This window comes from Chroicocephalus ridibundus, chromosome 1 (assembly GCF_963924245.1).
Source record: "Chroicocephalus ridibundus chromosome 1, bChrRid1.1, whole genome shotgun sequence".
NCBI classification, from domain to species: domain Eukaryota; kingdom Metazoa; phylum Chordata; class Aves; order Charadriiformes; family Laridae; genus Chroicocephalus; species Chroicocephalus ridibundus.
In genome coordinates this window covers 113,296,673-113,316,459 of record NC_086284.1, presented here as the reverse complement: position 1 = coordinate 113,316,459, position 19,787 = coordinate 113,296,673, and the positions used below count along the sequence as shown (strand labels likewise).

General features: G+C 36.9%; 1 protein-coding gene across 6 annotated transcripts in view; it reads left to right on the top strand.

Moving 5' to 3' along the window:
- ROBO1 (roundabout guidance receptor 1) overlaps window positions 1-19,787 on the top strand; it is a 740,954-nt gene that overhangs the window by 574,825 nt on the left and 146,342 nt on the right. The gene's annotated exons all lie outside the window — the stretch shown is intronic.

Here is a 19,787-nt window from a genome sequence, read left to right as displayed (position 1 = left end):
TAAATAATTGTGTTTTTCTAATGCACTGGCATATTTTCTAGAGCATGGATACTACTACTACACTTCAAAAAGTGTGGTCATACAAGAAAGATAAATTATCCTCTTCATTTAGAAGAAAAGGGCTGCAGTCTGTGTGCCTGCGTTCTTTCTTTCTTTCTGACCCCCGGGAACACACATTGACTTCAAAATTCACCGAAATCAAATTATGTGCTACTTAGTTTTAGAGTGCCTTTCATCTCAGTATAAATGTAGACCAGGAATGGACCTCCTGCATAACACAGGCCTTAGAATTTCGCTCAGTAATTTCAACATCCAACCTGCAATTTGTGGTTGAGCTAGAGCATATCTTTAAAACAGACATCCCATCTGAATTAAAAGATTTAACATGAGGGAGAATCTACTACATTCCTTGACTGTTGAGTGTACTCCATATTTTCTGGACTGAATTTGTCAAATTACAACTTTCAGAAATTAAATCTTACCTTTCTTTTTGCCAGATTAAAGTATACTTTTTATTTTACTAGAAATATTAATCTTCTTAGATACTTAACTAGGCAATAGTGGTTTAGGTTTGACACACTGTAAACGTAATCAGGATGATGTTAGAAAAAATAATTTATAAAGTGCAGTACTTAACTGTATTTCTTTACGTTGTTAATAGCTTGTGGTGCAAAATCAGTGCATTGCCTTATATTTTCCAGGCGTCATAAATAGATAAAAAAGAATCCTAATATATGGATTCTTTTATATATTTATATATATGTTCACCAGGAAAAAAAACCCTATAAACATACAGTGTAAACTCAGTTTCAGAGCTTTAAACATTAAGATTATTCTTAGAATGAAAAAGCTTTTATTTTACAGACTGTGTTGTGAGCTGTTTCTTAATCTTATTTCTCCCTGAACTTTAATATGCTCTTGTAAATCTATTGTGACAATATCTTCCTACTGAATTTCACGTAAAGGGCAAATGATACAAATGCAGAAAACACAGTTTAGTTCAAAAGAAGGAATTAGATTGGATATATAACAACTTTGACATATAGCATGACAGGAATCCTCTAAGATGTAATGCCCACACAAAATTTCATTAACCAGTCACTTCAGTATCTGAAAATTATTGTTTATCAAGTACTATGTTCCTTCTACATATCTTAGAATTACTGATCAGATTTTTAAATTAATGTAGTTTCTCTTTCATTTTGAAATCTGATCAAAATTTGCAGCAATTTTCATGTCTGTAGCAGTTATTTTAGAAAGGATAAACACTTACTCTTCCAATTAAGATAAACTCACAATAAAATCTTGTTAATGGCATTGCTCTGACAAATACATCCGCAGGCTGTCTTGGCAACAAGAGGTGGAGATGGAGAAATATATCTCCCGACACAAATTTCTTAACGTAATCTTTTATTATTTTTTTTTAAAGAAAACGGTAAGTTTTAGCTTTGCTTCATATTGTCATAGGAAAAGTGTTGTATTTTAAAATATGCAGTTAAAACCCCCTAGAAATTCTTTCAGAATCGCCATTATCATTACTCTGGCTGTAGCATAATCTCTGAGGATTGCCATTTTAATGCTAATTCCAGAAGCAAATGGAGCCAGCTGACATGTGCAGTATCAAGACAAGAAGGTCAGCGTAGCAGCTAGAGACACAGGAAACAGCAGGAGACTGCATTATTACTCATTACATATATTACGCTAGACCTTAGGGATTCCTGCTCTGACCAGGACATTGTCGTGCTTGATACTATACAAATGCAGCAAGAGCAGTCCACGGCCTCAATGATATCAAAACAGGAGCATGGAAAATGTCTGTGTAAATTGTCTTTTTTTTGTTGTTGTTTTAACTTTTCTCCTTATTTGCACATATTGAACGAAAACAAACTGGCACGTATTCAGAAAAATGCCAGAAGTCTTTTTCTGTCCCCTGTGCCTCTGGCTGTGACTCAGATCTTTTGCCTTGATGAGCGTCATTAGCAGAAGCATGGCGCAATCAATGGTTTATGAATTCCACCTGATGGTATGCAGATTTGCGTGTACTCCTGTAAGCATGCACGCAGTAAAGATCCTCTCAAATTCTATGTGATGCTTCTGGCTGCATGCTCAGTCAAATGGAATTAGAGTAGAAATTATTTTATAGTGCATTGATTTATTTTTTTTAAACACCATTCCCCCTCCCCCCCCCCCCCCCCCCAGTTGTCATTAGCCACAATTGTTGGTTTCACCTGGGAATTCTTCATAATTCAGATCTGTCTGCTCTGCACACTAGGTCTGGCTTTCATAATGTTTAAGACTGGGAAGGATCAATAAACCATTTAGTCTCACTGGGACCGTGCATGTCACGTCTGTTAAATTTCACCCAGTCATCTGCATGCAAAGACTGGCAACTTTATATAAATAAAAATATTTTCTTTAGAACAGTTGAAAACAGCAGAGACTAGAACATTATCAATTTTTGAGGTCTATGCAAAATGATTAGTTTGCTAAGATGATCTCAGCAGGTGTGTCATCATGCATGCTGAAAAGGGAGACGATTTGTTTCCTGCCTCCCTTCCTGTCAGTAAGACCTATGCTATACATCCCATCTGATTATACGTGGGGGGATCACCGTGACTCTCTGGGGGCAAGCGATGCACACAGGCTGGTGTCAAAGAATAATAATTCTTCAGTAATTGGTGACCAATGTGTAAAATTTTAAAGGAATTCAGTGTTTTCCTTTTATTCCTGGTTTCCATCTCCCAGAAGTAGAACAAGAATAACAAAACGTGAAAACTGAAAGCAGTCAGACCAGAATGCATATATATGATCACTTTTACGTAGTGATCTAGACTTGCTGGGAATCAAATGAAGAATGGGATTTTCTTACAGTCTTTACAGAACTTAGTCCTTACAGAAGACTAGGTTCTCTCTTAAACTGCCTCTCTGTCTTGAGCTTTGGGAACCAAAACTGCTAGGTCGCCTTCTACCACTGTGCAGAGGTGCAGCCAGTTCTTCACTCATACTTGAAGTTTCCCTTCGTATACAACCAGTTATTGTTGTGTTGCTGCTGCTTGCTTTTTCTTTTTTTGCTTTTCCTTTTTTTTGGTCACCGTATTACATTAGAAACATATGTTATGGCAATTGTTTGCAAGCATTGCTGTATGGCATGTTTTTCTTGATGTGGTTCTGGAAGCAACGTAGCTATTTATTGGCTTAAAAGTTGGTCAAAGCCTGCACTGCTGCTGGAGGGAACGGGCTGTTCTTTCTTCAGCCCCAGCCACACGTTCCCATTCCTCCCCCTGGGTTGGCTCTTGTACCCGGGTTGTAGAATGGTGAATCAAGTTCGCTCATCTGACTAAATCTACCATGGAAGAAAACTCCACTCTTGTCTCCATTTGAATCGGTGAGCTGATCCAAGTCCCCATGAAGAGCACTACAGCTGCCTGCTGCCCAGAAGTAGAGAAATTTGTAACCCTTTTTCAGTGGTAGCGTAATGTTAGATTAGTTTCACTTGTTTGTGACCAGATTGTCTCCCAGAGCAGTATTGTGCCAAGGTTAGTCGGGCTCTGGCACGGTGCCATGCTGCTGCGGCTACGCTTCTTCCCCATCCAACAGTAGCTTATCTGGGGGCTTGCAATCCATATTGTTTTAGTTGTGCTGTATGAAGACATTCCAAACTTTAAGGTTTATTCTTTTGTTACACAAAGTTGTATTTTAATGTCAAAGGTGTTATTTGCGATTTGTCAGTATAACGTGTATTTTGTAGATTTGTCATTGTCTAACCCGGTAGATTCTTCTGTAGAATTAGCCAAGTTGCTTTAGTTCTTTAATTATTTATGTGCTTACTAATCTCTCTGTTGTCTGCATGCTTGCAATAGAGATTTTATGTTTAGATCATAGTTTCAAAAAACCCCCAACAAAACGCACAACCCAAAGCCAGTTGAAAATAACAGTGTACTAAGAACAGGTCCCTGGGGACCTTAAAGCACTTCTGCTCGTTCTGTGTGAGCCAAAAAGTCATAAAAGAGAAAACATATAATGCAGGTATTTAATAAAATCAAGTTCAGCTATTAAATTGGAAATGAAAATCTGGGATATCAACACAACACAGACCAGTAATGCCATCACAAAAATATAACAGGTTGGTTTGCTAGTCCTGCTGGTTGACATTATGGATATTTGTAGGCCCTAACTATTTATTGTTAGAACAATGAATTTACTTTACTTGTTTATAGTTTCCAAGGTTTGAGTATTTGGGGTTTTATTGCATAGTAGTATTTCCTTGGCTTGCTTACTTTTCTTTTTCCTACTTTTTTTTTTTTTACTAGTATACCTCTTCTAGTAATTTAAATGATTTTTAGATATAAAGGTAGAAAGAAAAGTTAGAAATTAAGCTATAAAATTTAAAAATCTTTGTGCAGTAGCAAATGTCTAAGACTTACAAAGAAGCACTACATTTGTGTCTCAGTGGTTCCATCTTTTTCTTAAGGAGTCTCATTCACAGAAAATCAAATCTTCTATTAAATGTATTGTATTCCACATTTTTCCTAATTACCATTGTATATCATAATTAAAACTCAGCATCTGTAAATATGAGTCAGTTATTGAAAAATACTTATTTCTGCTGTTGCTGTAAACAGAGCAATTTTGACAAGTATACTAGCACATGCTGCTTATTAGAGATAATTTAAAATTGAGTGCAATTTTACTCCCAGCCACAGAAGAGTAAGAGCTTGATCTTGAGCTGTATAGCATCAAGCAGAGTTGAAGTTGTTTCATGTGTCATCGTTTTGGACATAAAATCTGAAAGAAACAGGTCTTCAAATAAACCCATTATGATCGAGAAGTTCTGTTACTTCGATATCAGGTGATGCAGTTACTAGAAAATTTAATTTAGCTCCAGCAAATTCTTTAATATATTCCAGCTGACTGACTTTATCTGTGTAAATAGAAAATACGTTCCAGTTTTGTCCGTTTCCTGCAAAATAATCTTATTGGCTTCAAGCCAAGTCAAAACACTCAGAATAGCCTTTTTGACATGCATCGAGTTTTATAGAGTGGCTCTGAGGTTGCTGGTACCAGACACGTGAGTAAAAGATGGTGGGAGAAAGTTTTGGTTTGCTAGCAGCAAAATCCAAGTAAGAGCAAGGAAACAGAATGAGATAATTTGTATAGACAAAATCTAATACTTTAAAAAGGAATCAACAATCAGAGTATCTAGTAAAAGTGGTTTTACACAGTTGAGATGAGGTACTTACAGGTTTATTGTATTAGAAATCTTGGGCCATATTCTTGGCCTAAGCAAATAAAGTGAGCTTCACTGGCTTCAGTTAAGCTGTGCATGTGTAAATAAGCTGAGATTTTTAGCTTTCTAGATCAAGTTAAATATGAAGTGACTGTCTCTGTCCATACCTGTTAGACAGTATACATTTTCGAGTCTCTTACTCATACACAGATTACGATGCACAAAGGTTTATTGTATGCACATATGACGCCAGGTAAGTAGAAGAGACAAAATGGGATCTGTTAAACAAACCTGCCTTGAATCTTGTCACAGCTGAATGTGCTAAAATCTCTGGATGAAATCTTAGTCACTTTTGGGTTTGTATGATCAACAGAACACGGATTTTTTTCCCTATGAAGAGCTCTGTTTAGTCCTCCTCCGAATACAATGATAAATTCAATCCTTAATAGACTAACAGATCATTTTGCTGTCATGAGTTTTACGTCTAATTTAGTTCCAGACTAGGATAGTACAAAGTACCAGTTTACAGTAAGAGGAATGAGGGTAGCACCGTGAGTGCTCTCCAGACTTGCTGAGTACTAAGGTCCTCTTCCATGGTCTCCAAAGCAGAAGAGTTAGAAGGCTCATCTGATGCCTGGTTGTCCTGATTTCCATTTTCATTGACAACTTGTGTGACTGTGGACATGTTGGCTCATCTGTGCTTCAGTTCTCTGTCTGTAGAAAGCATATAAAAATGTTTTCCTGGCCATAGCATTATTTTGAAGCCTTCAAGTACCCTGGCAAGCAAGATCCAGAACAATACAATTGCTTTATCACGTATCACGAGTTATGCATCCTCTGGATGTATATTGTGGAAATCCTATTCTGCTCTAGCTATGTACTCAAGCATCAGTCTTCTGGGAAACTCTTTCTCTAAGGACTGAATAACACTCCTAGAATAATATTTCCCTTCCTTTTGTTCACTGTGAGATTAATTCAATTGCGTCGCCTTATTAAGATTTACCTGGAACTTTGGTGCTTGAATTTCTACCAGGGGATTGGAAATGTGAGAATCTGTTTAAATGTTCCAGCAAAAGGTTCTTGGTCTTTTCAAAATGTCCCTTTCTTCTTTTAATGGGAAATGGAGAATCATGACATATGCCATTACAGCCTTCTTATAGAATTTTGTACAAAATGTGTACCTTTTAATAACTGTCTTCAAGATATTGATGCTGGCATTTCAAAAGTTTCTTTCTTCTTCATTCTTAGGATCAGGCCTAAGGACAATATCCTGGTTGCAGCATCTCGCTTTCATTGCCTTAGTTCTTTCTTTGACTCATTAGAGTCGTCTTTCTTATATAGCGCTGGCCTCAGGAGTACTTTTCAGTTCAAGACAGCTTCCACAGTTCCATATTTATTTTTTTTCTTTCTTTTTAAACATATGAAAATGTCTCTAGAAAGAAAACTGCATTGTCCAATGCCATTCTTTCTCAATATGAAGTTCAGCACTGGGAGAACTGTTCTGTCTTTCTTTGGTGGCTCCATTCTGTTATTAAATTAACATTCAGAGTTCCAACAGTGCTCTCTTAATGTCAGCCTTTTGCTACTTCCAGCTCAGAAGAAAATGGAACCATTAATTTTTGCTGTTCCAAACCTGCAACTATATAAATAAGTTAAATGGGCAAATAATTATCAATACATAAAAAGGTAGCTATGGTTATGCATTAGGATCATATACCTGATTTTACGACTCAGTGCTAAAGCATCTAGTTACCCTCATAGGGTAAAAATTTTCAACCACCGAAAATCCAGTCTGTATGCACACCAAGGAGTAAGAGGTGTAATTTGTGTCCCATTAGGAATCTGTGGTATGCAGTTCTCCATGATGAGTTATCTTAAAATGTTTTCAGCTGTGTTCTGTGTTGCTTGACTTCCCCTTGGGACAGGATGAGCATGGCTGAATATTTTTGCTACCTAATCTGGTGTAATTTTTAAAACCACTTTTTAGCATTTCCTTACTTATATCCCATGAAAGGATACTTTGATTTGAACAGATTTCCAGGTCACCTGGTTAGATAAAAGCCAGAAGAGTTTAGGTAATTTCCAATCAGTATGTAGTCCTACCCATTTAAGAGACAAACTCCGGTTTTATTTGCTGCTGGCTCTATGAGGGGCTCCATCTTTTCAAAGCTGAAGAGCCAGAGCCGTGTTTCTGACGATCTTCCCAATCTGTGACTTCCTTACATCTTCCATTGGTATTGACACTGTTGAAGCAAATCTGTGCCTACCATCTGTGTCCTTAAAAAGAAGTGGTATTGCAGAAGGAAGGCTGTGTGAGCTAAACCCCTAGTATTTCCCACAGGTAAACCTTTTTTCCATATAATTTCTGTGGTTGCTGTTACTGTAAATTGTCCTTAGTTTTGAAAGTTTGCCTTTTAGGGATTAATCAAAGCATAACACTTGAGGCCAGTTTACATACAGAAAGTCATACACAAATATACATAGCATTTTTAAATGCCTGTATATCTTTCAGCATAACCTCTATGTTTATAAACACATCTGAATCAGAACTGCTGTTCATTTCAGTAACTAATTTTGAGCTTAATGTATATATTTTTAAACCAGACATCTGGTTCTTTTGGAACAGTGTCCTAAAATGTACACAATCCAATGGAACGCACAATGTTTTTTTATGTTGAGTTACCCCGAGATCCACTTCTTATGCTATTTTCAATTTGTAGTGTAGGCTATCTCTAGAGTAATAGTTCCTCATGATATATTCCCCACCTACAGTGGGACGTAGATCTAAAGAACCTAAAGTTTATATTATTGATTGAACAGAATCTGCAGCTGGCAGCAGGTCTCTGTTTATGTATATGAAGTCCACACAAGTGGGCTGCAAGCATCCCTGCAGGTGTTTGTCCTTCTTTGTCTCTGAGTGGGAAGGGGGACCTGATTCTTTCATATGAGCACAGAATTCAGAATGCTTATCCCGTGTCTCACAGCTTATGTGGCTCAGTTGGGTTGCTGCATATACCGTTATTCAATAACAAAAGAAAGATTGTAAAGGTTCTTTAGAACATTAGTCTTCATAGCATCAGCTGGACCACAGACCCAGAGGAGTTTTATTTTTCTTACATCTCTCACATACTGGTTGCTGCTATGTTCTATTTACATGTGTAATTTCTAGCTGTATATGGCATTCCTTTGGAGTATTCCACTCCTTTGGGATCAAGAGACGTGGCTGATCAAGGGTGTTCTTAGATGAGGTGAACAGACAATGCGTAAGACTTGCCTATTCACTCTATAGCAAACTATATCATAGGCTGGGGATTTGCCTTTCCGCCGTATGTGAAAGACAGGTACTTTTTCTAATAGAAGATTTTCCATTCTTTACTTTTATAGGGATTTGCCTGTGTACCTGTGACTCATTTTGTTACACGGAGGTTAGAGTTTGCAGTATGTTTTCCACAGGACAAACCATTCAAAAACTGCAGCTAGTGAAAAAAGAAAATCCGCTTACTAATGATGTTTTTCTCCTCAGTGCATCAGTAAATGGTGTCCTGTTATTTGTAGAGTTTGTCACATCTTGTATTTGTGATCTCTTCAGGATAGAAAGTATTAGGATCGTGTCGGTTTTATGATCTTAATTTGAACCCAGCTTCTTTGGACCTTCATCTGTTCATCTGTCAGAAGTCTGATGCAGACTTGAGGTCATAGATAGCTTGAAGTGACTAAGGAATGGTTCTTTAATTTGGAAAGGAAAAAGAAAAAGACATTCCCTCTAATTATTTAAACATCACCTTTTTTTTTCTTTTCCAAGTAATATGCGTTACCTTTGCATTAACTATAATTCTAGTGACCCATATCTCAGTACAAAGTCACCTGAGTCTTCTAGAAGTGCCTAAGTACTTGATTATTACAACTTGTAAAAGATGTTCTTTATTAAAGTCCATTACTTTTTTTTTTTTGCTTTTGTGTTTGAGTGTTCTGTGCTTTTTGGACATCTTGTCAAGCCTTGCTGTTTCTTATGAGAAGAGATGCTTAATGTAGAATCATAGACATAACTTTTGACCTGGAAAGAAGTAGTTCTAACAAAGGGTTGAATATTCAGTATTGAAGACACTGAAGTGAAAAGTAGCCTGATTAAAGACAGCAGTATTGAGTTTTTGCCATTAGACTAGAAAGGCTGAATTGTTACTAAAAGCCATGGAGAGGGGACTCTGGAATTTGTGGTGAAAGGAAATTGAAAAGAAACAGAACATTTGGATTCATGTTTCATGAAATAATGTGTGTGACAGAATAGGAAGGCAGTCTGAGGGAAAATTGACATAATTTTTTCCTACAACTGGGAAAGGCCAGATAAATATGTCAGTGTTAACAAGTGAACTATTGTATACTTAGAGAAAAAGAGTCAGAACAATTTGTAAATATTAATTTGCATTGGCCTTAGAAGACTATTTTATAATGTACAAAAATGTACATTTTCTCTGTAGAATCTTTATGAGCCCGTACTAATTACAAATCTTTCTTTGGTGTTCTTTAGTTTTATAGGAGCAGTTCTTTATTCAGCTTCGCTTATCTTAATCATGAAGCTATAAAATTAAAGATTTCCCACTGTATTTTGTTACAACCGCATGGGAAATAGAGAAATGCTATAGTATTAAGTTTTTCAGATAGGAAAGAACATTAGATAAAGAAAAAAGAAATTATTAGATCCCGAGTGTTTACTAAAAAGACAAAACCTAAAACCAACAAAGACAGAATTGTGGAATTTATTTTTTTTCCACAACAAAAGAACAAAGCACATTCTTTAATGATGATGTTCACAGAGTAATGGAGACTATGGGTTACAAAAGTAAGCAGGAACAAAATCATGCTTTAGTAGTTGGAATAAGCTCTCCAAGGAAATCAGATCACTGGAATATAAAATTATTGTCAATAAATGGGCACAGGATAACCTATATTAAAAAAAAAAAAAAAGGTAATTCTGTTTTATCAGAAAGCCAAAAATTAGGAAGTGATCACCCAATAGATGTCCTGAAACTTACTTGTGGAGACTGGCTAGATCCCAGAACGCAAGTGTTCACAGTAACAGCATCAGGATCTTGAACTCTACATTTCAGCAGTACAAGTGAAAATGAGTCATCGTTTCAGCCACTGTGTCATTGCTACATGGTAACACCAATATTTCCTAATTATTTTGGTTGTAATTATCTGACCTACTTCTGTCCTTTTTTTATGATCATTGAACTGCTTAGTTTTGTATATTGTTTTCAGCCATTTGCATCAAACTGAGACAAACAGTGTCAAAATGGGAAAAAACTAAGCACTTTCTTGGTATACTTCAGTTTGCGGCTTTTATTAACAGTGTGTTTCAGAGGATTTTTCAAGCCTGATGCTGACGGTAGGCATATTGACATGAGTGGGAGATCTCCCATGCTGAGCTGCACACATTTTAGATGTCTAGAAACTGGATTTGTGTCAGAAGAGGAAGAATTGAAAAGGGAACATATTTGTACACTTGCCTTATTGCATGGCCATTCTTTAATTCTTTCACCCAGGTGCTGCTTACGTCTTTTTGACTTTTCTCTAGACCGTAGGACATTCTTTTCTCCCTTTCAGCTACCTATTTTAATTTCTGATCGGAGAAAACGCCTGTATTCAGGTAAAATGAGAAGCATAGAGTTGAGCAATTGGCTTAAAATAAACATGTGGGTAGGTAGGCAGGTATTGAAGCAAGATGTCCCGTTTGCACATTTTCCCTGGCAGGCCATAAAGACTCCTATGGACAGAAGAGAGCCTGGTTCTCTTCCCTGAAGTTAGACCCTGCAAAGCTTCTTGCTCTAAAACTTCTTCTCTTGCTCCAAGAAACCCTATAGTTAAGCACTGTAAATATTTAATCCATCAGCCTCGCGGGTGGCATGGTGCATTAGTACAGCTTGCATGACGTAGCATCGTCTATGTAGTTAGTTTTGTATTGTTGGCCTTGGTGACTGTAAAGTACAAGTATAAGCCCCTTGCCCATACACTTATTTTATTTTCAGATCTGAAGTCCATTCCTATGTGAGACTTCCCTACTACGGTTTAGGAGAGTGGCAATGCTAAAACAGTGAAGAATTGCGATTTGAATGTTGCTGCAAAGAATGACATAGAGAAGAAACGAGAAAGAGGCACAGAAAACAAAAGTAGCAGCAGGGATGTATTGCAGAAGTTTTTTAATTATATCATTTGTCAGAGGGCATGATGGAGGCAATGCTGCTGTTCTTGATGAAAGAATTTGTGGATACCAAAATCCCTGTCCAGTACATCCTTGTCATTATGTACAGAGGCAATATGCCTTTTCTCAAGAAGGGAGCAGAAAGGCTTATATTATTTTTAATGAACTTTGGGAGCCCTTTATAGAACATTAACAAATGTTTGATGGCTGCAGCGTTCTTATAAACAGGAATTTTTTTTCTTGTTCTTCTTGTGCTTTAGTCCGTAAACTGTTGATATTTCCAACCTCCCAGCCAAATTAATGCTCAAGAGGATACATGTGTCCACACTCTCCAAAGAGCTAGATGCCACCTAGTTACATCCAGGAATTTCCTTTTAAAAGTATGTTAACTTTACTAGCAATGCTTCCTGAACAACCTCAAAGAAGTCTATGTTGGGCACTGGGTTAATATATGCCAAAGCAGGTTAATTTGATTACTCCTACTTGTGCTTCCAAATCAACTGAAAATACATAGTTGATGATGTAATTATTAGCAAGACAGTCGTTTTTTCTCAGATTGAAGATGCCATCATGGATAGGATTCACAATTATAAGTCACTGAATTATAGCAGAATTGTATGTATGTTGTGAATGGCCATTGAAGAACTAGAAACATTAACATGAAAAATATCTGAAAACCTTGGGAATTTTGTCTGTTCCTTTCTTTTCTTCCTTTTTGTATCAGGGCTGAAGAGAACAGAGTGCAAACTCACATAAGAAGGACAGCAAAAACTAGTTCTCGGATTGTCTTTAAATATAGTACTCCCATTGATTTGGCTTGCTAGGCTGCACAACTCATCACATCATTTTTGGGCTATCTTTCCACATAAAATAATCTCCGAGTTCAGTATTAAAATTGAGAAACTCCCTTTTTAATTTGTTATTGGGATGACTTCATTACCAAAAACTTTCATCACAGAAAAAGTATCATTGAACCAAAGGGTTTGTTCTCTATAGTCAGATGTTCTCGTTTGAAAAGCTCTCTCCCACCAAATCAAGGATCTGCATGGTGGTATGTTGTGGTAAGAATATGCGTAGAAGGAAAGAAAGCCTCGATGCTTCTCAGAGCATTTCATATCCTCATGTTCACTTGGAACTTATTGGTAAATGTTCTTTCATTAAATACAAGATACCTAAATTACAATAAGTAGACTATAGATTAAAATGAACCTCTTTTATACATTTTCAAGGTGTTGCATATTAAGTCAGCATTAACAGTATCTTCATTTCTATTTGGTTTTCTTTTGGTTGGGATTTTTTTTTTTATATCTTGGTTGTAAATGGAATGTTGTTTTGAAAGTCCAAATGTTGGACAGATTTAATATTATGTCAGAAAAAATAGATATACGGGACATGAAAGCTGTGTAATCTTTGCCCCAAGTGCGCAACAGTCAAAGAATGCAATCACAAGAAAACAAAACCATGGATAAATGCAGCTTTATAGAGCATTTTTCCTTCACTCCATGCTTGAACCATCACATCCATACTGCTGTTCAAAAGACAAGTGAAGATTTCTTCTGGAGGGAGTTCATTCAGGTGCCACTTGCAGCCCCAAAATGTATTAGCATTTTAACTGAATTCCTGTGCTTTACTTGCTTATTCTATGCCTATCACAGATGGTAACAATCCAGATCTTCTGTGAATCGTAAGGACTAAACAAAAAAATTACGTGTATAGACTGACAAGAAATTTTGACCTAATAATAACTATCTCCTATAAAACTAGTTGCCAGTGCTTTGTAAAATTTCACCTAGCTAAGCTGATTTGTTTAGTATTTTTATTTCACTCTGGTGTGCTTGGTGTATTTATTTACTCAGACCTAAAAAACTTAGCTTACGCTCAGAATATGATTTTATTTTATCTACTAAGTGATGTCATTTCACTTTTTTTTTTTTATTGCTCTGCTAATACATTCGATATCTCTCACATCATCTTTCTTCTTCCTTAAGTTTTAAAATGTTTCTTCCTGTGTCCTCTGCTAACCTTTACATTGGCCCCCAACATTTAGCCTTGCCTGGTCTGTCTTCCTCTGCTTTCCACCCGCATAAGAACAGTTCTCTTGCAGAATTAAACACAGTCACGGGTGGTTGGGAGTGTAGAGTATGTAACATCAGATTCTTCTCAGCTACAGAAATTCTTAGATGAATTTGTTTAAGAAAGAGGTTGCATTTATTCTGAGGGCATTAAAATGGTACTGTGTCATTGAATGCAATTTCTGAAAGTGAAGGTTTACTTTGCCTAATGCCCTGAGTTACTGTGGCCAGGACCAAGGAATCGAATTAGGAGAATGTTACTTATATTTTATGGAAGTTGAGTTCTTTTGCTTTGGTTAGTGTTAGAACAGACAGCTACATTGCTGTGCTGTAGCTTGATAACACATTTCACTACCTCATTTAAAAATGATACTGTATATCAAATCTATGGTTTCAAGAATAAAAGGAAAAAGTCAGGCAGTCATTATTTTTAAAAAAGAGAACTGAAGGGAAAGTATTGGACGATGCTGTACGTACAGCTGATGCTTCGTGTGAAGAGATTTTGTGAGGGAAGTCTTGACTGTGCTAAATGAAAACGGTTGATTAGGAAGAAGTAGATGGCAGTTGATTGGAAGTGGACAGACTGAAAAAAATGTCCCAGGCAAGTTAATAGCCTCAGCCACATCTGTTGCTGCTTTTTTATTGGAAATTTTCACATGAAAACCTGGTTTGCAAGCTGGAGTTTGGAATAACGTTTCTTTACATTGGACCCTGACTTCCCTGCAAAAAGCAATTAAAACCATATGTATCACTTTTTTGGATGCAAACTTCCCTTTGTCCCACACAGACCTGGGAGCGTTACGGGTAACATAAGAGCTGAGTTATGAAAGTAGTTACAGAATGAAGTTACTTTTCCAATGCATTTTACAGAGTAATTTTTTCAGCAGATGCATTTGCTTGCATAGGTTGGGGGTTTTGGTTTTTTGTGTTTTGTTTTGTTTTTTTTTAAAAAAAACCAAACCACAACGTAGAAATCTTGGTACCATACTTCCCCTTTGGCATTCCTAGGAGCAGTTGCTGACCTGAAATGGTTTTAATGTTTTTTAAATGCCAGTCCTAAAACACATATTCGGTTATTTAACACCTACTGAGCGATTAGGCAAATGTGTACTGATTTGCGTGGCTATGAAAACCACACGAGTGGAAGCCAATCACATTGATCGCTTCAGCCAATTATACATGTACAACACATGGTTATCCCATTTTATTCACTAATATGCAGTAAAGAAAGCTGGCAGCTAAGAGTTGTTATATGATGAAAGCCTCTTTACTTACTAGTCTGCTATCACTGCTGTGAAGGACAAGTCTTGTAACATATTTAACAATCTTTTCAAGACTACAACTCGGAATTACTGAGACAAGAAAAAAATGTTGGCACAATTAGCGTTTGGTTGAGAAGTAGCAGTTCCCAGCCAAATAAAATGTTTTAGATTAAAGTTTGGATTCAGCAATATATTTTGAAAGGAAAACTGTTGACAAGGCTACAAATATTGTGAAGGGCTGCGGTGTGACAGGCTTGATCTGGAGTGGAAGTTCTGTTTGTCTCCGAGATTTCTGTTCATTTTGAAACTCACATGCCTGAATACCTCAGAAACTAAAACCAGCCTATAGTACTAGCTTTAGCCAGTGAAGTGTCATGGACTTAACAATATCTGGGTTTCGTTTCACTCTGGTGGAGACACAGGCCTTTGCTAAACAGAACTGCAAAGGAGTTAAATCAGTATGCAGATGCAAATGAATTTGGTTTGAGACTTCGCTAAAAGTGAAAGACTGCCTGCAGTCGTGGGGATTAATTCCTTTGTCCATTGTCATTTAGGCTCCCTCTTTTCTTGTGCTGGAGGGCTCGCCATTTTATAAATCATTCCGTGGGGCTAAGATCTCCTTTTCAGCTCATTTGAGCTACAGTATTAGGAAAGAGTACCCTCCTACCCTCCTCCAAAAGGTCAATCTTGCTGTTTATTGCCAGTGAAAAGGTTTTTCTTTTTTTTTTTTCCTCTCCTTTAACTTCCAATTCCATCCTTCTTTTCCATGCCACCAACTAGCTTTGCTCCTCTCTGAAATGACCAGCAAGAGTACTGTTAAAATTTATGTGGCTTAACCTCTTCTCTGTGAAAATGGCCAGCAAAGCTAATATCCCAAAGCCCTTTCTGAGCCTGCATGTTCTATCCTGGTTAAAATAACGTGTTTTAGTAATGCTTGCCAAAACATGGGTGGGAGAGGGGGAGGGAATCGTACGATCTTAATTTAGAAATAGCATCTCTGGAAAAACTGATGTTGAGAGTTGTTTAAAATTATTAAATCTGTATTTTATGCAGGCCTGCAAATACCTGAAAAAACAAAAAAAAAAAGCTTAAGATCCTCTTTTTAACATATTTTCTTAATGCTTTGTGTATGTGGAATATATTAGGTCTGTGTTATCCATCATTTCTCCATTATGAAATCTCAGTTCATTAAGTCTTATCTGCAGCCTTTGAATAAAATGCAGTCTTCCTTTTTTTAGTAGCAGGGCAGGTTACTCTTTATCAGCTGTTAGGCCTTGCAGATGTTTCCCTTGTAGCCATATATATAAGTGGCTGATATGGCATGAATCTCCATATGACAAATAACTTTCAAATGCCAGAATGCTATTTTAGATTTCACTTCAACTCCTAAACTCATACACATCTTTCTATGATATGACAATTCAGAATTACAGAAATGATTGACTAATTAAAAGAAATATTGTGTTCAGAAATAGTTACAGCATTTTAATAAGGTATGCAAGAAAGTAAGATTGATAGGATATGAACTGCAGCATTGTAATACACAAAAAAGGACAAAGCTATGTAAGGAACTGTAAAGAAAAACTTGTTTAGATCTTTGTGGTGGTCCTAATATCTTCAATATTTAAAAAAATATTAAAAAATCAAGTTGAACTGATAACATGTGCCAGTGCAACGTGTGCTCCACATTATGAAGAATGAGTTTGGAGCTAGTTGCATGCCGAGTTCCTTGTTATCTCAGGGCTTCAGTAATGGCTTTTTGAGTGTTGCTAAATCCCAAAGCTAACAGATATTTGGTGGCACAGGAAAATGATAGTATGAATGCTTTTTGTTCTAAATTATATGGAAGAGCTGCCATTAAGAATCTGGTTCTGCTTTAGAAGTATCTCTCTAACAGCAGCAAGCAAAATTATTGTATATAAATACTTCTGGATTTATAAGTCAGATATGTTGTCTTTACAACAAATAAATTTCCTTTCCTGACTCCCTTAAAGGGATTTTTTTTCTCTAGCTTGCGTATCCTCATTAGCAGTGTAGGTTTCATAGAAGAGTTCCTTTTTCCTTACATTTCATTATGGTTGAGTAGATGCAAATCAGAAGAGTGAGACAAGGGTTAGGCTAATTTATTGTGCCCATTAGAATCCAAAGTCGGATTCATTTCAGTGTTCCATTGCTGCGTTGACTTTGGAGGTTAAAAAAAAAAGAGGGAGAAGGCATGTGCGTGCGAGTGATTTTTTTTTTTGGTAGATGACGTGTAAAACCAGCTCCCATCTTCTCAAGTATGTCGTGCCATATTTTCTTATCAAACGGCAAGCATTTTCTCAGTGAGTGGGTTTGCCTGTGCCATTTAAGTAGGCACCTACACCTAGAAACTTGCTGGATAAGTGAAGAGAATCTATCTGTGTTGGAGCCCTACTTGAGAGAAGGAATGAGCCTTGGAGGAATCCTGAATTCCAGACAAAAGGGAACAAAGCTGCTGCTTTGTGACCTCTACAACTTTTTTTAAAGCTTGGCCTTGTGTAAGATGCTAAGCAGCGTACTGCTAGTTAAAATAAGAGGAAGATGAAGGCAGCTGCTGTGCTGAGACTTGCACCACAGATTGACTCATTGCTGGAAAGGAACTATGAAAAAACTGGTGCCAGAATCAGCTCAGAAACCAGAAGAGCATGCGGAAGGCGGGAGTTGTGAGAATGCTTTGAGTGTAAGGGTTTGGGAACTTGATCCAAGACGCACGGCAAAGAAATCTAAAGGACGGCAGAAGGCAAGCTAGCCCGGAGGTGTCTGAGCTGTCCATAGAAAAAGGCACCAGGAACCACAACGATTGGGAAGGCTTCCAGGAGGGAGAAGGACATTGCCAAAAGCCAGAAAGATTTTTATTTTATTTTTTTTTTTTAATTATTAATCTTTTTTTTATTTCCAGTGAACTAAGCAGCCAAGCACTGGCAAGTTGATCCAGGATGTGCCAGATCCTGAGGCAGATTCAAAACAAAAATCAGTTGTATTTGCTTTACTTTAAGGATTCACTGAGGAAACAGAACTTTTCTTTCATTTTAGGTTTTGTTTTAGTTTTGCTTTTTTAAACTGGAAAAAAATGCAGTCATTACTTCTTCTTTAGAGAGGGGCCAAAGAAACATTTTGATGCATAAAAGCCTTTGTGTGTGAGTTTTACTGCAGAGAAATGCATAGTATGAAAATTCCTAATACTTTCTCTATGCAAGAGTATACAATAATGAAACCAACCAAAATGATTGGAGGCAATTTTTTTTCCTCTTCTTTCAAATAAATTGTAGCAAGTGTTGCTAAACTTTTCAGAGGGATAGATAACTGTGTTGCAAAATTAATGGGGTCCTCCTGGCATTGTGATCTGGCTTTGTGTTCTCTGTTACATGCAATTGCATGTCGGTTTGTATGCTGCAGCGGAGATTGCATTGATCTGACAGCGCTCTCAAAAACCACATCCTGATTCTGAAGAGTCCAAAACACATCTGGGATGACAAAAGCCACCAGATCATAGTTACGCATTTCTAGGGGCAGAGTATCTTTCTAAGAAATAATGCGCTTGATGACTGTCAGATCACGTTAAGCTTATTTTTATTTTAAGACAAGATTATAGAAACAAAGAAGTTATATTTGTTCTAGCAAAGAAAAAGGATAGACATGCATTTACAAAATTAGAATTGATATTATAAAAAAAAAAGTGTTAAAAAGATGTAATTAGAGCACGATTCTCATCCCAAACACTAAACAAGGTTGGGTACCAGTAATCTTTCTCAACAGGGAGCACTGATAACATCGCTCAAGCACGCACACTGGAGACCAACTTCTCAGATCAACCTCCTTCCGTGATTACTGGATTCGAATTCTATTCCTCATACATCAGATAAGCACTGGCAGCAAATAAGTCTTCAGAATTAATCTGGGCACTCTACTTCTGTCTCTGCAAATTTGGTGACATCATTAATTATGAGGTCTGTGTGTTGTTGAAAATGCAATGGAAATGTTAGTAGAGTCGTCCTAGATGGAGTTAATTTTGATGTTTACATTTCATATCTTCATTTTCGGACTTCATTTGAACTTGCCTCTCGCTCCCCTTCCTAAATAAATGGAACAGTGAGTGCTCACGTCGGAGGTGACATGCCATTTATCAGGCAAAGCTCTTATTGATGTCTCCATCAAAGTGCTTTAAATCTCATGTATTATAAGAAACATTTACTATGCAAATTCTTAATCAGCTTCCAATTGTCATTGTGTCTCCGGCGTTTGAGAAAGATCAGAATGGGAAAAACTGGTAAAACTGAAAATGGTGTTTCAAACAGGGATGCACACAAGCATTTATAGGGTTCCATCACTTTAGGAGGTCTTGTCTCAACAACTGCTTTACTCATTCCTTCAAATGTGGAAAACCACTGTCTGTTCTACCAAATAGAAATTATATCAGCAAAATGACACAGCCCATTTCTCTTTTGAAAAGACTGAAGCAGTGCTTGGAAACTTCAGAGTGAGCTGAAAACATTTGGGTTTAGGTAACTAATCCCTGTCATAGCATCTAGGCTGGTAATCACCAAGCGTGTACTACCCTTAATGCTGTTTGTTTTCTGAACATTGCGAAGTTGTAATAGTGTAAGGTATCTGTGCTTCACTCTCCATTCTAGTAGTCTTTATTTTCAGTTATAGCCTGAGGATATATGACTGCCAGTGCCCTCAATTTTGGATTCATGTAGCTCTTCATCTCTTATTTTTTACCCATTTTTTCCCTAACAGAAGTGATTGAGTTTTACTTGAGTCTTACTCCATACAAAAAAGAGACTGCTAGATTTGAGAAAGCAGCTTGTGATGTAGCTATTAAAATTTTGATTGATGCATACATTTTTAATTGTTATTATTTCTAGATCCAGTGTTTCTGTTGTTTTTTTTTTTATTTCAGTTCCACAAGGAATCAGCCACGCAGCTAAAAAAGAACAGCCCAAACTCTCTCATCTCCTATGAAACTGTCCCTTATTTTAAAGGGGAGGTTGCATTAAACCTAC